We start from the raw sequence: 15,770 nt of genomic DNA, 5'->3' as shown, positions 1-15,770 counted from the left end.
GTTAAGGCTTTGCCTTTGGCTCAGGTCATGTTCTCAGGGTCCTGGGATCAGGTCCTATGTGGGGCCCTCTGTTCGGCAGGGAGTCTGATTCCTCCTCTCTCTCTCTCTCTTCCTGCCTCTCTGTATACTTGTGATTTCACTCTGTCAAATAAATAAATAAACCTTAAAAAAAAACTTAGGGGCACCTGGTGGCTCAGTTAGTTAAGCCTCTGCCTTCGGCTCAGGTCATAATCTCAGGGTCCTGGGATTGAGCCCTGCATCGGGCTCTCTGCTCAGCAGGGAGCCTGCTTCCCTCTCTTTCTCTGCCTGCCTCTCTGCCTACTTGTGACCTCTCTCTATTAAATAAATAAATAAAATATTTTTTAAAAAAAGGCTTAAATAAAGTGTTGTTACAGCCCTGTGGTAACAAATCTATAGGTACTGGTACAAAAATAGATACGGAAATTAATAAAACAGAACAGAAAGCCCAAAGTAAACCCACAATCATATGGCCAATTGGTCATCAAAAATTAATCATCAAAAATTAGGAAAGATGCCATTTTCAACAATGGTGTTGGAAAACTCGATGGCTATATAGAAAATAATGCATTTGGATTACTTCCTTTCACCATACATAAAAAATAAATTCAAAATGGATTAGAGAATTCAGTTTCTACCCTGACACCAGAAAAATCCTTGAAGAGAGTACAGGTAGTTATATCTCTGATATTGGCCATACTATCCTCATTCTAAATGTCTCCTGAGGCAAGAGAAAGTAAAACAAAGATAAACTATTAGGATTACATTAAAATAACAAACTTCTGCTCAGTGAAGGGAACAATCAACAAAAGTAAAAGACAACCTAATGAACGGGAGGAGTTATTTGCAAATTACAAATCCAACTAAGGTTTTCCATCCAAATCGTATAAAGAAGTGATACATCTCAACACTCAAAAAACAAAGAATTCAATTTAAAAATGGGCAGAAAACCTGAACAGACATTTCTGTAAAGAATACATAAAGATGGCAAACAGACATATGAAAATATGCTCAACATCACTTCTCATCAGAGGAATACAAATTTCAGAATGGTTAAACTTAACAACACAAGAAGCAACAGGTGTTGGCATAGATGCAGACAAAGCGGAACCCTCCTACACTCTTGGTGGGAATGCAAACTTGTGCAGCCAATCTGGACAACAGAATTGAGATTCCTCAAAATCTTAAAAATAGAACTACACAACCATCCAAAAATTGCACTACTAGGTATTTACCCAAGGGATGAATACTTACTGAAATGGATACATGCACTCCAATGTTTATAGCAGCAATACCAACAATAGTCAAATTATGAAAAAGTACAAATGTCCATCAACTAGTGAATGGATAAGGAAGATAATATCACATCTTCATTATGTATATATATATATATATATATACACACACACACACACACACACACACAAATGCATATGTAAATGGGAAGATTTCATCCTTTTGTGTGGCTGAGTTTTTTATATACATATCTTTCATATATAAATATATATAAACAAATATATAATAAATATAATATAATGTAATAAATATAAATAAATATAAAATATGTATTATATAAATAAATAAATAAATATAATATGATTAATAAAATACATAATATAATAAAAATGAATAAATATAATATATATTAAAGATATATGTGTACATATATATACATAACTCAGCCACACAAACGGATGAAATATATATATATATATAACTCAGGGGTTGCCTGGGTGGTTCAGTGGGTTAAAGCCTCTGCCTTCGGCTTGGGTCATGATCCCTGGGCCCTGGGATCGATCCCGCATTGGGCTCTTTGCTCGGCAGGGAGCCTGCTTCCCTTCCTCTCTCTCTCTCTCTGCCTGTCTCTCTGCTTGCTTGTGATCTCTGTCTGTCAAATAAATAAATAAATTCTTAATAAAAAAATCTCAACCACACAAAAGGAAGAAATATTCCCATTTACTATGACATGAAAGTTAAGTGAAATAAGTTAGATTAATACAAATACTATATGATCTCACTTATATGTCAAATTTAAGAACAAAATAAATGAATTTAGGGAAAAAAAACAGAGAGGCAAACCTGGAGACAATCTCTTAATTATAAACAACAAACTTACGGTTACCAGATGGGAAATAGGTGGGGGGATGGATAATATAGGTGATGGAGATGAAGGAGTACACTTGTCATGATAAGCACCATGTGATGTATACAATTGTTGAACACTATGGTGTACACCAGAAACTAATATAATATAGTATATTAACTATACTTGAATTATAATTTTAAAAACTTAAGAAATAAAAATACAATTTTCAGAAATTGTTAGAATCCATTGAATATTTGCATTTTCTAAGAACTTGCACAAAGAGGAAAGATCTGCATAATATTTGTAAGTCTAGGGAAATATCCCTTTCCTCTTCCATGTAAATCTTCATTAAATTATAGTTATTTAAATCAAATGCTTGAAAATAATTTGAAACCCCCATTTAAAAATATCTTCTCTTCTCGACCTAGCCATAAGTACCCAAGAGAGAGTATTAAATTGTCACAATCTCCCATAAGATTCTTGTACACATAAGCAATTTCTTAGTAGCAAATTGTTTACAGTATGGAACTTATTCAGTGGAAGATTGAGATTGAAAAAATGTAAAACACCTACACTAAAATTGAATGTAACTAAGACCGGATTGGATCAGAAGGAAAGGAAAAAAAAATAACATAGACTAAGAACAAATTTCAAAAGCTGTGGAAGATCAAGCTCATAAAACAGTACTGAATAATGAGAGAAAATTGTGAAAATTTTAAGATAATAAAATGAAAAAGAAGAAAGGGAGATAAAAGGATTGCAATAGAAATACAGTATTTTAAAATTGATAATATTATGGAATAAAAAAGCAGGGAAAATATAAGGTACAAAGAGTTTAGGGATTATATATATATATATGCCAAAAAGAATTATAACTGGGTAAGTAAACAGGGTTATTTGGTACTTCCTGTGTTCTATCCAATACCTGGTCACTGAATGGGTGAATTTGTTATCACATATTTGTTCCACAATATATAACCATCATAGCACTTAATTAATAACTAAAATTTCCTGTGACTCAGCAACAATGTTAATGAAGTCATTTTTGATAAATATTGCATGTTTGTATGAAAACCAATTGTTTTTTAAGGATTCAAAATCATTTTTCAAATGTAAGAAATTAAAATTCTTTTTAAACTGTCATTAAATTGTTAAAAACTCAAATTCTTTTTAAAAGATATCAACTGGTTAGTTAATTGGAAAACTCAAAAAGCCATTTATTTTAAAACAAGTGAATCAAAAACTATTTATCTTAGAATGTATAAACTTTGTCATTTGCCAAACGTCCCCTTATGTTTCCTATTTAGAATCAGTACTCAAATATACAGCAATATAAGCAAATTTTAAAACGTCGGGCATAATCATCACATTCTTCAATTAAGTAAATATTCATAGTTCATGATTTCTGACACATTCAGAAATATAATTTGAAACCAAATCTGATAGTGCCATTTTGAATATGGTGATGATGTTCAGTTTATTCTATAATCTGTAGCCATCACAATTTGATTTTTAAATTTTTGAAAATGGAAAATAATATAATTATTTTATTGACATTACCTACTAATTTAAGATAAAATCATTTCATACTAATATATTTTAGAATACTATTGACCAATGATTCTATTTGAATATAAATGAAAATATAATTTATTTGAACCTGTCAGATATCTTAGAGACCTATTTAAAAAGAGTATCTGAAAGCAATATCCTACATGCTAAGGCTCTGCTGTTTAAATAACAGAACTTACAGTCCCAACTCCATCTGGGATAGCTTCTATAGCTTCCATGTTTTTCAGTATTCTCATCTTTAAAACTAGTAGAATAACAATAAAATCAAAGTAATACAATTTACAAAGATCATGTTAGATAATAAGTTAATGACTTCCAAGAAAGTATTCACTATAGGTTAGCTACTATTAGCTGTTTCATAAATTTACCTTTATATGTCAGCTTCTTGACTACATTTTAGTTACATATCAAAGACATTAACAATGTCCATGAGTTTTTTGATCAAGAAAAATTCTTACATATATTGATTGGCTATGAATGATACAAATGTTGGATATAAAACTTTTTAAAATTTCTTTTCAGTGTTCCAGAATCCATTGTTTATGCACCACACCCAGTGCTCCATGCAACACATGCCCTCCATAATACCTGGTGGTGGGTATTATGCTTGATATAATAACTTTGAGAAATATGTGAAAATCATTATGTAGTGTATTTGCTGATGAGTACCTTTTCTCTATATTTCTCATTCATCTGTCTCATCCTTAATTTCTAATTTAGGATATGATTATTTTCTTTACTAGAATGATTAATTAAATCTAGATCCTTTACTACTTAATGAACCAGAAGAGAGTCATGTGATCACCCTGTTCTTCATATTCCGTATATACTAGATTCTGCTCAGATTAGAGTCTTCAGTAAGTGATGCTTTCTGTAAGTTTGTGTGCAGTGAAGAATCACAGGGCTGACCCAAGATGACTGAATTAGAATGCATTTTTGATATCACCCTCAAGTAATCCACACATCCATTGGAATTTGGGATTACTGCTCTACAGGACTTTGAAGTCCCATTCTGCCATAAATGAGATACACCTACATTATGAACCCATTTTCTTTTGTAGACCCACTTGTAGTATAAATATGCTTGTTGACTTTAGATACATGTAATTAATCTGCTAAGATTGGTGGAATTAATATTTCTCTTGGAGGGTGTAAAAGTGTAATATTTCATCATATTAAGATGAAGAAAAGGAACATTCTTTCATAAGGGAATGTAAAGACTAAAGATGCCAAAGTCTACTTGGACTTTGTTCAGATTTTCCTTCTCAAGTGTAAGTTTTAGTCACCTGCATGTTTGACAGTAAGGGCTCCCAATTTATCTTATAATTTATAGATTCTGTTCTTAAAAAGAAGCATTCAGAAATGGATTATACAGTTTAAAGTAATTTATTTAATGGTTAACATAAGTGAAAAGTGATGATATTAATGATAAAGAGAAAAATATTTTGTATATCTGAAATAAAAATGACTTAACTAATATTATTTACTATATAGTCAAAATGATCACCATCATCATTATTTTCTGGGTATTAAGGACTGCACTTGTCATGAGCACCAGATGTTATATGAAAGTATGGAATCACTAAATGGTACACCTGAAACTAATATCACACTCTGTGTTAACTGGAATTTAAATAATTCTTTTTCAGAAAATAACTAGTTTCAAAGTAAGTTTCTACTTTTAGGCTGTTCTCAGTATAATCAGTCCAAATAAGTATCAAGATGTGTTTGAAGCAGGACGAAGTTGCCTTAAATGCCTTGTCCAAAATGGAAATGCTTCTAGTGTAAAGAATGTATCACATTAATAAGTTTAAACATGAAATTTTCAAGGTCAGAGAAGACAGAATTAACTTTACCATAATTTAAAACTTTTTCATTGTTTATTTCTGAACATTATTTTTAAGTTCACAGCTTAAAATTAGAAGACCAGTTCAAAAGCTGTGTCAAACGTGAAAGTGACTAGAGCCTACATTTGAGACTCAAGACAAAAATAAAAGAAAAATACATATTTTCACTGAAGAACCAGCCAGAAAGAATCTAGTTACAAATTAGTGAATTGTGTCAACAAGAAGCAGTCATCCTTTTGTGTGTTATGTGTAATCTGTGGCTGTGCTTGAGCATGTCCAGAAAAGGATGATGCAGGTCCAAAGATTGGGTTTGAATCTTAGATCTGAAGTGTAACAATGGGTGCAATCTTTGCAAATATGCTAAAATGCTTCACACGTAAGTCTCTTCAACCACTAACTGCTAATAAATAGCACATATATCTCCATATTATTAAATTACTTAATATTAACGAAATACAGAACAGGCACCCAACATACATTAGACTGTCAGTTTACATTCAGTTACTGAAGCATACTCATGAATCCTTTTTACTACTCTAGGACTGTGTTTGGATCAAAAGCCTCAGTGTGTGGCCTCTGTTTACCAGTATACCTCAATATGTCTACAATGGGCCCAGACAATGCAACTTTCCATCAGGAATTTCTCCTCCTTGGATTTCCAGGATCCCAAGGTCCTTCAGCTCTCCCTTTTTATGGTTTTTCTGGCGATGTACATCCTCATAGTGAGTGGTAACATGACTATTTTGATGTTGGTGACTACCTCCCACCAGCTACATACTCCTATGTACTTCTTTTTGAGCAATCTTTCTTTCTTGGAAATTTGGTATACCACAGCTGCTGTCCCCAAAGCCCTGGCCATCCTTCTGGGGAGAAGCCAAACCATATCATTTATTGGCTGCCTTTTGCAGATGTACCTTGTTTTCTCACTGGGCTGCACATAGTATTTCCTACTAGCAGCCATGGCTTATGATCGCTATCTGTCCATTTGCTACACTCTACACTATGAGGTCTTCATGAGCAGACTGCTCTCAGCACAGCTAGCCATAGCATCCTGGCTGTGTGGTTTTCTGGCTATTGCAGTGCCCACAGCCCTCATAAGCACCCTGTCCTTCTGTGGTCCTTGCACAATCAACCACTTCTTCTGTGACATGGCACCCTGGATCACCCTAGCTTGCACCAGCACACAGGCAGTGGAAATCGTGGCCTTTGTGATTGCTTCTGTGCTCATCCTGAGTTCATGCCTCATCACCCTGTTTTCCTACATCTTCATCATCAGCACCATCCTCAGGATCCCTTCAGCAGAGGACCATAGCTGAGAGGAAGGAAAACTGAGTGGGGAACATGCTCCCCAAAGTTCATTGCAGTGATGTTAAATATAGCCAAACTGTGAAAGGAGATGAACTGTGTCACGTTTGTTTAACAAGGATAGTTAACAAGGCAATCTAAAAACAGGTGTTGAAAAGTGAAAAGTAGATAAAGAGGACTGCAAGAGGGTTTGAAAAAAGCAATAGAAAGTCCCTTACATAAGTTTTGTCTCTAGAAAAGAAAAGAAAAATAAAATACTAATTCTGATTTTTATCATGTCATCAAGGTTAGAATATTCAGTGGCTTCAGTGGAAAAACAACTACAAGAAAAAAATGTGATAGTTATTTGATTTCCTCTAATCCTGTTTCTTAGGGAGCAAGATAATTTTTAACCATCAACCTATCAAAGATTCATTTCATCTTTTTATCCCATTTTCCATGGCTGTGTGTTAGAAGCAGCAAAGAAGAGCTTGGCAGACTGACCCAGTCTGGATACAGAATCTGTTCCATTCTACATTGGATTACATACATAAAAAATATGTGCTTCTCAAAGGAGAAAAGCCTGTGGAACTGAATAGAAGCTACCCCTTAGATTCTTTTTTTTTAAATTAACATATAAAGTATTATTTGCTTCAGGGGTACAGGTCTATGATTCATCAATATTACACAATTCACAGCACTCACCATAGTACATATTATCCCCAAAGTCCATCACCCAGCCACTCAATCACTCTCGCCCCTTCCCTTCCGGCAGGCCTGTTTATTTCCTGAGAATACAAGTCTCTTATGGTTTGTCTCCTTATCTCATTTCAACTTGTTTAATTTTTCCCTCCCTTCCCCTAAGATCTTCTGTCTTGTTTTTCAAATTCTTCATATCAGTGAGATCATATGAAACTTGTCTTTCTCTGATTGACTTATTTCTCTTAGCATAATACCCTCTAGTTCCATCCACATCCTTGCAAATGGCAAGATTTCAGGGTTTTGATAGTTGCATAGTATATAATATTATACAGGCTCTTTCCATTGTTTGGCTATTGTGGACATTGCTGCTATAAACACTGGGGTGCACGTGCCCTTTCAGATCAGTACATTTGTATATTTAGGGTAAATAAGCAGTAGTGCAATTGCTACCCACTAGATTCTATTTATTTTTGCTATTTGGAAACTCTTGGATTCCCACTCAAAAGTGAAGTGGGAGGAGAATAAAACAAGAAGACTATATATTTAAATGGAGTACAATAAAATATTTCTTTGTGAGAGAGAAATTTTTGAAAACTATATCTATGTTGAAAGTTTGCCACTTGAAGTACCATATTGAAATGATGTACATGGAATTAAATTTATTTTAGTTACTGAGAGCATGTGTTAAAATACATAAAATTTCTAAGCTTTGAAAATTTAAAAAAAAACAACAACACAAAAGACTGCACAGAAATGTTTTTGTTTGTGATGATGGTATCATGTGTATATGAACATGTACAAAATAATCAGTTTGTATATATTAGGTGTATCTTTTTTGTTTTTGTATCAATCATACCACAGTAGAACTAAAAAAAAAATCCTAATATAACTTTTTGGGGATTTCCAAGAACCACTATTTTTAACAAGAATCAGAATGCTAGAAATTCGGGATCTCTGCTGATTCCATACAAATTTTAGGATTATTTGCTCCAGCTCCTTAAAAAATACCGGTGGAATTTTGTTCAGAATGGTATTAAAAGTATAGATTGCTCTAGGCAGTATATCTTGGTGCTTTGTGAATGTAATCGATCCTTTAATTTCCCTTTCCGTATTTTCATTGTGAGTGTATAAGAAGCCACTGATTTCTGTATATTGACTTTGTATCCTGCCACATTACTGAATTGTCGTATGAGTTCTAGTAGTTTGGGGGTGGAGTCTTTGGGTTTTCCATAGAAAGAATCATGTCATCTGCGAAGAGAGAGAGATTGACTTCTTCATTGCCAATTTGGATACCTTTTATTTCTCTTTGTTGTCTGATTGCTGTTTCTAGGACTTCTAATACTATGTTGATCAAGAGTGGTGAGAGTGGGCATCTTTGTTGTGTTCCTGATCTCAACGGGAAGGCTCTGAGCTTTTTCCCATTGAGGATGATATTTGCTGTGGGTTTTTCACAGATAGATTTTATGAAGTTCAGGAATGTTCCCTCTATCCCTATACTTTGTAGCATTTTAATCAGGAACAGATGCTGAATTTTGTCAAATGCTTTTTCTGCATCAATTGAGAGGACCGTGTGGTTCTTCTTTCTTCTCTTATTGATTTGTCCTATCACATTGATTGATTTGTGAATGTTGAACCATCCTTGTAAGCCAGGGATGAATTTCACCTGATCATAGTGGATAATCTTTTTAATGTGCTATTGGATCACTATGACCCTGAAATTGCACTACTGGGTATTTACCCCAAAGATACAGATGTAGTGAAAAGAAGGGCCATTTGTACCCCAATGTTTATAGCAGCAATGACCATGGACGCCAAACTGTGGCAAGAACCAAGATGCCCTTCAACGGATGAATGGATAAGGAAGATGTGGTCCATATACACTATGGAGTATTCTGCCTCCATCAGAAAGGATGAGTCTCAACTTTTGTAGCAATATTAACGGGACTGAAGGAGATTATTCTGAGTGAAATAAGTCAAGCAGAGAGAGTCCATTATCATGTGGTTTCACTTATTTGTGGAGCATAGCAAATGACATGGAGGGCATAGGGAGATGGAGAGGAGATGGGAGTTAAGGGAAATTGGAGAGGGAGGTGAACCATGAGAGACTATGGACTCTGAAAAACAATCTGAGGGTTTTGAAGGGGCAGGGGTTGGGAGATTGGGGCAGCCAGGTGGTGGGTATTAAGGAGGGCATGTTTTGGGGCGCCTGGGTGGCTCAGTGGGTTAAAGCCTCTGCCTTCGGCTCAGGTCACGATCCCAGAGTCCTGGGATCGAGACCCATGTCGGGCTCTCTGCTCAGCGGGGAGCCTGCTTCTCTCTCTCTCTCTCTGCCTGCCTCTCTGCCTACTTGTGATCTCTGTCTGTCAAATAAATAAATAAAATCTTTAAAAAAAAAAGGAGGGCATGTTTTGTATGGAGCACTGGGTGTGATGCAAAAACAATAAATTCTGCTATGCTAAAAAGAAATAAAAGAAAAAAATTTAAAAAAGTATCAAATGTTACTTTCTGAGTACAAATACCAATTCTGCTTCAGTGGGTGAACCCCCAACTCTCAAAAAACAAAAGCAGTTGCAACCATCAATCTGAATGAAAATTCTATTTAATACTTTGCTCTAGTTGTGCTGCACACCTCACTGTATCCAAACTAAGGAAATAATGTTCAGCTTCTGAAGTCAATGAGTTAGTTTGACATGATATTATAACAACGATATAATGATAAGTGAAGGAAATCAGTGAGAATAAGTAAAATATATTCAGTAACTCCACTTATTTCTTTTATGGTGATAAAAACACTAGGCATAATTTGTGTGATATATTATGTGACTATACTGAACAGCTGTGTATTTTACTTTGTTTTCTTTCTTTTTTTAAGTGATTTTTTTCCAAGATTAAACTAGAGCCAGATAACATAAAGTGCAACATTAGTTTTAAGTGTAATATTCATCAATTTGTCACTCTCTCTTTTTTAATCCCCCTATGTTTATTTGTTTTGTTTCTTAATTTCCACATATGAGTGAAACCATATAGTATTTGTCTTTCTTAAACTAACTTATTTTACTTAGCATAATACTCTCTAGTTCTATCCATGTCATTGTAAATGGCGAGATTTAATTCTTTTTTTAATGACTGGATAATATTTCACTGTGCATATATACCACATCTTCTTTATCCATTTGTCATTGGATGGACATTTGGGTTCTTACCATAATTTGGTTTTTGTAGTTAATGTTGCTACTGGAGAAAAGGGGAACCCTCTTACGTTGTTGGTGGCAATACAAGTTGGTGCAGCCACTTTGGAAAACAGTGTGGAGATTCGTCAAAAAATTAAAAATAGAGATATCCTATGACCCTGCAATTTTACTACTGGGTGGTACAGTGTACTGGTAGTACTGGTAGTATCAGGGTACATGTGCCACTTCGAATCAATGTTTTTTGTATTTGGGGGTAAATACCTAGTAATGTAATGTTGAATCTTAAGGTAGTTTTATTTTTAAAATTTTGAGGGAACCGTAACACTGTATTTTAGAATGATTCCACCAGCTGTCATTCTAACCAATAGTACAAGAGGCTAGTCCTTTCTTCACATCCTTGCCAACATCTGAAGTTTTTCGAGTTGCTAATATTATCCATTCCAACAAGTGTGAAGTGATAACTTATTATAGTTATTTAAAATATATATATAAACAAATAATGTATTTTTATCCCCAGGGGTACAGGTCTGTGAATCACCAGGTTTACACACTTCACAGCACTCACCAAAGCACATACCCTCCCCAATGTCCAAAGCCCCACCCCCCTCTTTCTGCCCCCCTCCCCACAGCAACCCTCAGTTTGTTTTGTGAGATTAAGAGTCACTTATGTCTTGTCTTGCTCCCAATCCCATCATATTTCATTTTTTCTTTTCCTACCTCCCCAACCCTCCACGTTGCATCTCCACTTCCTCATAGCAGGAAGATCATATGATAGTTGTCTTTCTCCAATTGACTTATTTCACTAAGCATAATACCCTCTACTTCCATCCATTTCATCGCAAATGGCAAGATTTCATTTCTTTTGATGGCTGCATAGTATTCCATTGTGTATATATACCACCTCTTCTTTATCTATTCATCTATTGATGGACATCTAGGTTTTTTCCGTAGTTTGGCTATTGTAGACATTGCTGCTATAAACATTCAGGTGCACGTGCCCTTTAGGATCACTACGTTTGTATCTTTAGGGTAAATAACCAGTAGTGCAATTCCTGGGTCATAGGGTAGTACTATTTTCAACTTTTTGAAGAACCCCCATGCTTTCCAGAGTGGTTGCACCAGCTTGCATTCCCACAAACAGTGTAGGAGGGTACCCCTTTCTCCACATCCTCGCCAGCATCTGTCATTCCCTCATTTAATTTTAGTCATTCTGACTGGTATGAGGTGGTATCTCATTGTGGTTTTGATTTGTATTTCTCTGATGTCAAGTGATGTGGAATACTTTTTCATGTGTCTGTTGGCCATCTGGATGTCTTCTTTGCAGAAATATGTATTCATGTCCTTTGTTCATTTCTTGATTGGATTATTTGTTCTTTGGGTGTTGAGTTTGCTTAGCTCTTTATAGATTTTGGATACCAGCCCTTTATCTGTCATTTGCAAATATCTTCTCCCATTCTGTAAGTTGTCTTTTGGTTTTGTTAACTGTTTCCTTCGCTGAGCAAAAGCCTTTGATCTTGATGAAATCCTAACAGTTCATTTTTGCCCTTGCTTCCCTTGTCCTTGGCGATGTTCCCAGGAAGAAGTTGCTGCGGCTGAGGTCAAAGAGGTTGCTGCCTGTGTTCTCCTCAAGGATTTTGATAGATTCCTTTCTCACATTGAGGTCCTTCATCCATTTTGAGTCTATTTTCATGTGTGTTGTAAGGAAATGGTCCAATTTCATTTTTCTGCATGTGGCTGTCCAATTTTCCCAACACCATTTATTGAAGAGGCTGTCTTTTTTCCATTGGACATTCCTTCCTGCTTTGTCAAAGATTAGTTGACCATAGAGTTGAGGGTCTCTTTCTGGGCTCTATTCTGTTCCACGGATCTATGTGTCTGTTTTTGTGTCAGTACCATACTGATGACAGCTTTGTAATAGAGCTTGAAGTCTGGAATTGTGATTCAATCAACTTTGGCTTTCTTTTTCAATATTCCTTTGGCTATTCAAGTTCTTTTCTGGTTCCATATAAATTTTAGGATTATTTGTTCCATTTCTTTGAAAAAAATGGGTGGGATTTTGATAGGAATTGCATTAAATGTGTAGATTGCTTTAGGTAGCATAGACATTTTCACAATATTTATTCTTCCAATCCAGGAGCATGGAATATTTTTCCATTTTCTTCTGTCTTCCTCAATTTCTTTCATGAATACTTTATAGTTTTCTGAGTATAGATTCTTAGCCTCTTTGGTTAGGTTTATTCCTAGGTATCTTATGGTTTTGGGTGCAACTGTAAATGGGATTGACTCCTTAATTGCTCTTTCTTCTGTCTTTTTAGTGTAGAGAAATGCAACTGATTTCTGTGCATTCATTTTATACCCTGATATTTTACTGAATTCCTCTACAAGTTCTAGCAGTTTTAGAGTGGAGTCTTGGTGATAATGGACATCTCTGCTGTGTTCCTGACCTTAGCAGAATGGCTTTCAGTTTTTCTCCATTGAGAATGATATTTGCAGTGGGTTTTTCATAGATGGCTTTGATGATATTGAGGTATGTGCCCTCTATCCCTACACTTTGTAGAGTTTTGTTCAGGAAAGTATGCTGTACTTTGTCAAATGCTTTTTCAGCATCTATTGAGAGTATCATATGTTTTTTTTATTAATGTATTGTATCACATTGATTTATTTGTGGATGTTGAACCAACCTTGCAGCCCTGGAATAAATACCACTTGATTGTGGTGAATAATCTTTAATGTCTGTTGGATCCTATTGGCTAGGATTTTGATGAGAATTTTTGCATCTGTGTTCATTAAGGATATTGGTTTGTAATTCCTTTTTTTTTTTAATGGTATCCTTGTCTGGTTTTGGGATCAAGGTGAGGCTGGCCTCATAAAATGAGTTTGGAAGTTTTCCTTCCGTTTCTATTTTTTGGAACAGTTTCAGGAGAATAGGTATTAATTCTTCTTTAAATGTTTGGTAGAATTCCCCTGGGAAGCCATCTGGCCCAGGGCTTTTGTTTGTTTGGAGATTTTTGATGACTGTTTCAATCTCCGTACTGGTTATGGGTCTGTTCAGGTTTTCTATTTCTTCCTGGTTCAGCTGTAGTTTATATGTCTCCATGAATTAATCCATTTCTTTCAGATTACCAAATTAGTTGCCATAGAGTTTTTCATAATATGTTCTTATAATTGTTTGTATTTCTTTGGTGTTAGTTATGATCTCTCCTCTTTCATTATTAATTTTATTTATTTGGTCTCTTTCTCTTTTCCTTTTGATAAGTTTGGCCAGTGGTTTATCAATCTTATTAATTCTTTCAACGTACCAGCTCCTAGTTTCGTTGATTTGTTCTATTGTTTTTGTTTATTTGTTTGTTTGTTTGTTGTTTCTATTTCATTGATTTCTGCTCTGTTCCTGATGATTTCTCTTCTACTGCTGGGTTTACAGTTTCTTTCTTGTTCTTCTCCAGCTCCTTTAGGTGTAGGGTTAGGTTGTGTATTTGAAACCTTTCTTGTTTCTTGAGAAAGACGTATATCGGTATATATTTTCCTCTCAGGACTGGTTTGCTGTGCCCCACAGATTTTGAACAGTGTTTTCATTATCATTTGTTCCCATGATTTTTTTTTTCAATTCTTCCTTAATTTCTTGGTTGACCCATACATTCTTTAAAAGGATGCTGTTTAGTCTCCTTGCATTTGGGTTCTTTCTAAATTTCCTCCTGTAAATGAGTTCTAGCTTCAGAGGATTGTGGTCTGAAAATACACAAGGAATGATCCCAATCTTCTGATACTGGTTGAGGTCTGATTTGTGACCCAGCATGTGATCTATTCTGGAGAATGTTCCATGTGCACTAGAGAAGAATGTGTATTCTGTTGCTTTGGGATGAAATGTTCTGAGTATATATGTGATGCCATCTGGTCCAGTGTTTCATTTAAGGCCTTTATTTCCTTTTTGATCTATTGCTTGGATGATCTGTCCATTTCATTGAGGGGAGTGTTTATGTCCCCTACTATTATTATATTATTGTCGATGTATTTTCTTTTTATTTTGTTATTAATTGGTTTATATAGTTGTCTGCTCCCATATTAGGGGCATAGATATTTAAAATTGCTAGAACTTCTTGTTGTACAGACCCTTTGAGTATGATATAGTGTCCTTCCTCATCTCTTGTTATAGTCTTTGGCTTAAAGTCTAATTGACCTGATATATGGATTGCCACCCCAGACTTCTTCTGATGTCCATTAGCATGGTAAATTGTTTTCCACCCCCTCACTTTAAATTTGGAGGTGTCTTCACGTCTAAAATGTGTTTCTGTAGGCAGCATATGGATTTTTTTTTATCCATTCTGTTACCCTGTGTCTTTTGATTGGGGCATTTGGCCCATTACATTCAGGGTAACTATTCAGAGATATGAGTTTCATGCCATTGTATTGCCTGTAAGGTGACTGCTACTGTATATTGTCTGTTCCTTTCTTATTTACTACTTTTAGGGTCTCTCTTTGCTTAGAGGACCCCCTTTAATATTTTCTGTAGAGCTTTTTTGGTGTTTGCAAATTCTTTCAGTTTTTGTTTGTCCTGGAAGTTTGTTTTTTCTTTTTCTTTTTCTTTTTTTCTTTTCTTTTCTTTTCTTTTCTTTTTTTTTTTTTATCTCTCCTTCTATTTTCAATGATAACCTAGCTGGATATAGTATTCTTGGTTGCATGTTTTTCTCATTTAGTCCTCTGATAATATCATGCCAGTTCTTTCCGGCCTGCCAGGTCTCTGTGGATAAGTCTGCTGCCAGTCTAATGTTTTTACCATTGTATGTTACAGACTTCTTGTCCCAGGCTGCTTTCAGGATTTTCTCTTTGTCGCTAAGACTTGTATATTTTACTATTAGCTGGTGCAGTGTGGACCTACTCATTGATTTTGAAGGGGATACTCTACACTTCTTGGATTTTGATGGTTGTTTTCCTTTCCATATTAGGGAAATTCTCTACAATAATTCTCTCCAATATACCTTCTGCTCCCGTCTTTCTTCTTCTTCTGGAATCCCATTATTCTAATGTCGTTTCATCTTATGGTGTCACTTATCTCTCGAATTCTACCCTTGTGGT

The 15,770-nt window shown here is 35.1% G+C and overlaps 1 pseudogene; it reads left to right on the top strand.

Annotated features, from left to right (window-relative positions):
- Positions 1-6,130: 6,130 nt before the first annotated feature.
- On the top strand, positions 6,131-6,839 carry LOC116585736 (annotated as a pseudogene).
- Positions 6,840-15,770: the final 8,931 nt, after the last annotated feature.

The sequence above is a fragment of the Mustela erminea genome, chromosome 3 (genome assembly GCF_009829155.1).
Source record: "Mustela erminea isolate mMusErm1 chromosome 3, mMusErm1.Pri, whole genome shotgun sequence".
Classification (NCBI taxonomy): Eukaryota; Metazoa; Chordata; class Mammalia; order Carnivora; family Mustelidae; genus Mustela; species Mustela erminea.
This window is presented reverse-complemented; position numbering and strand designations above follow the sequence as displayed.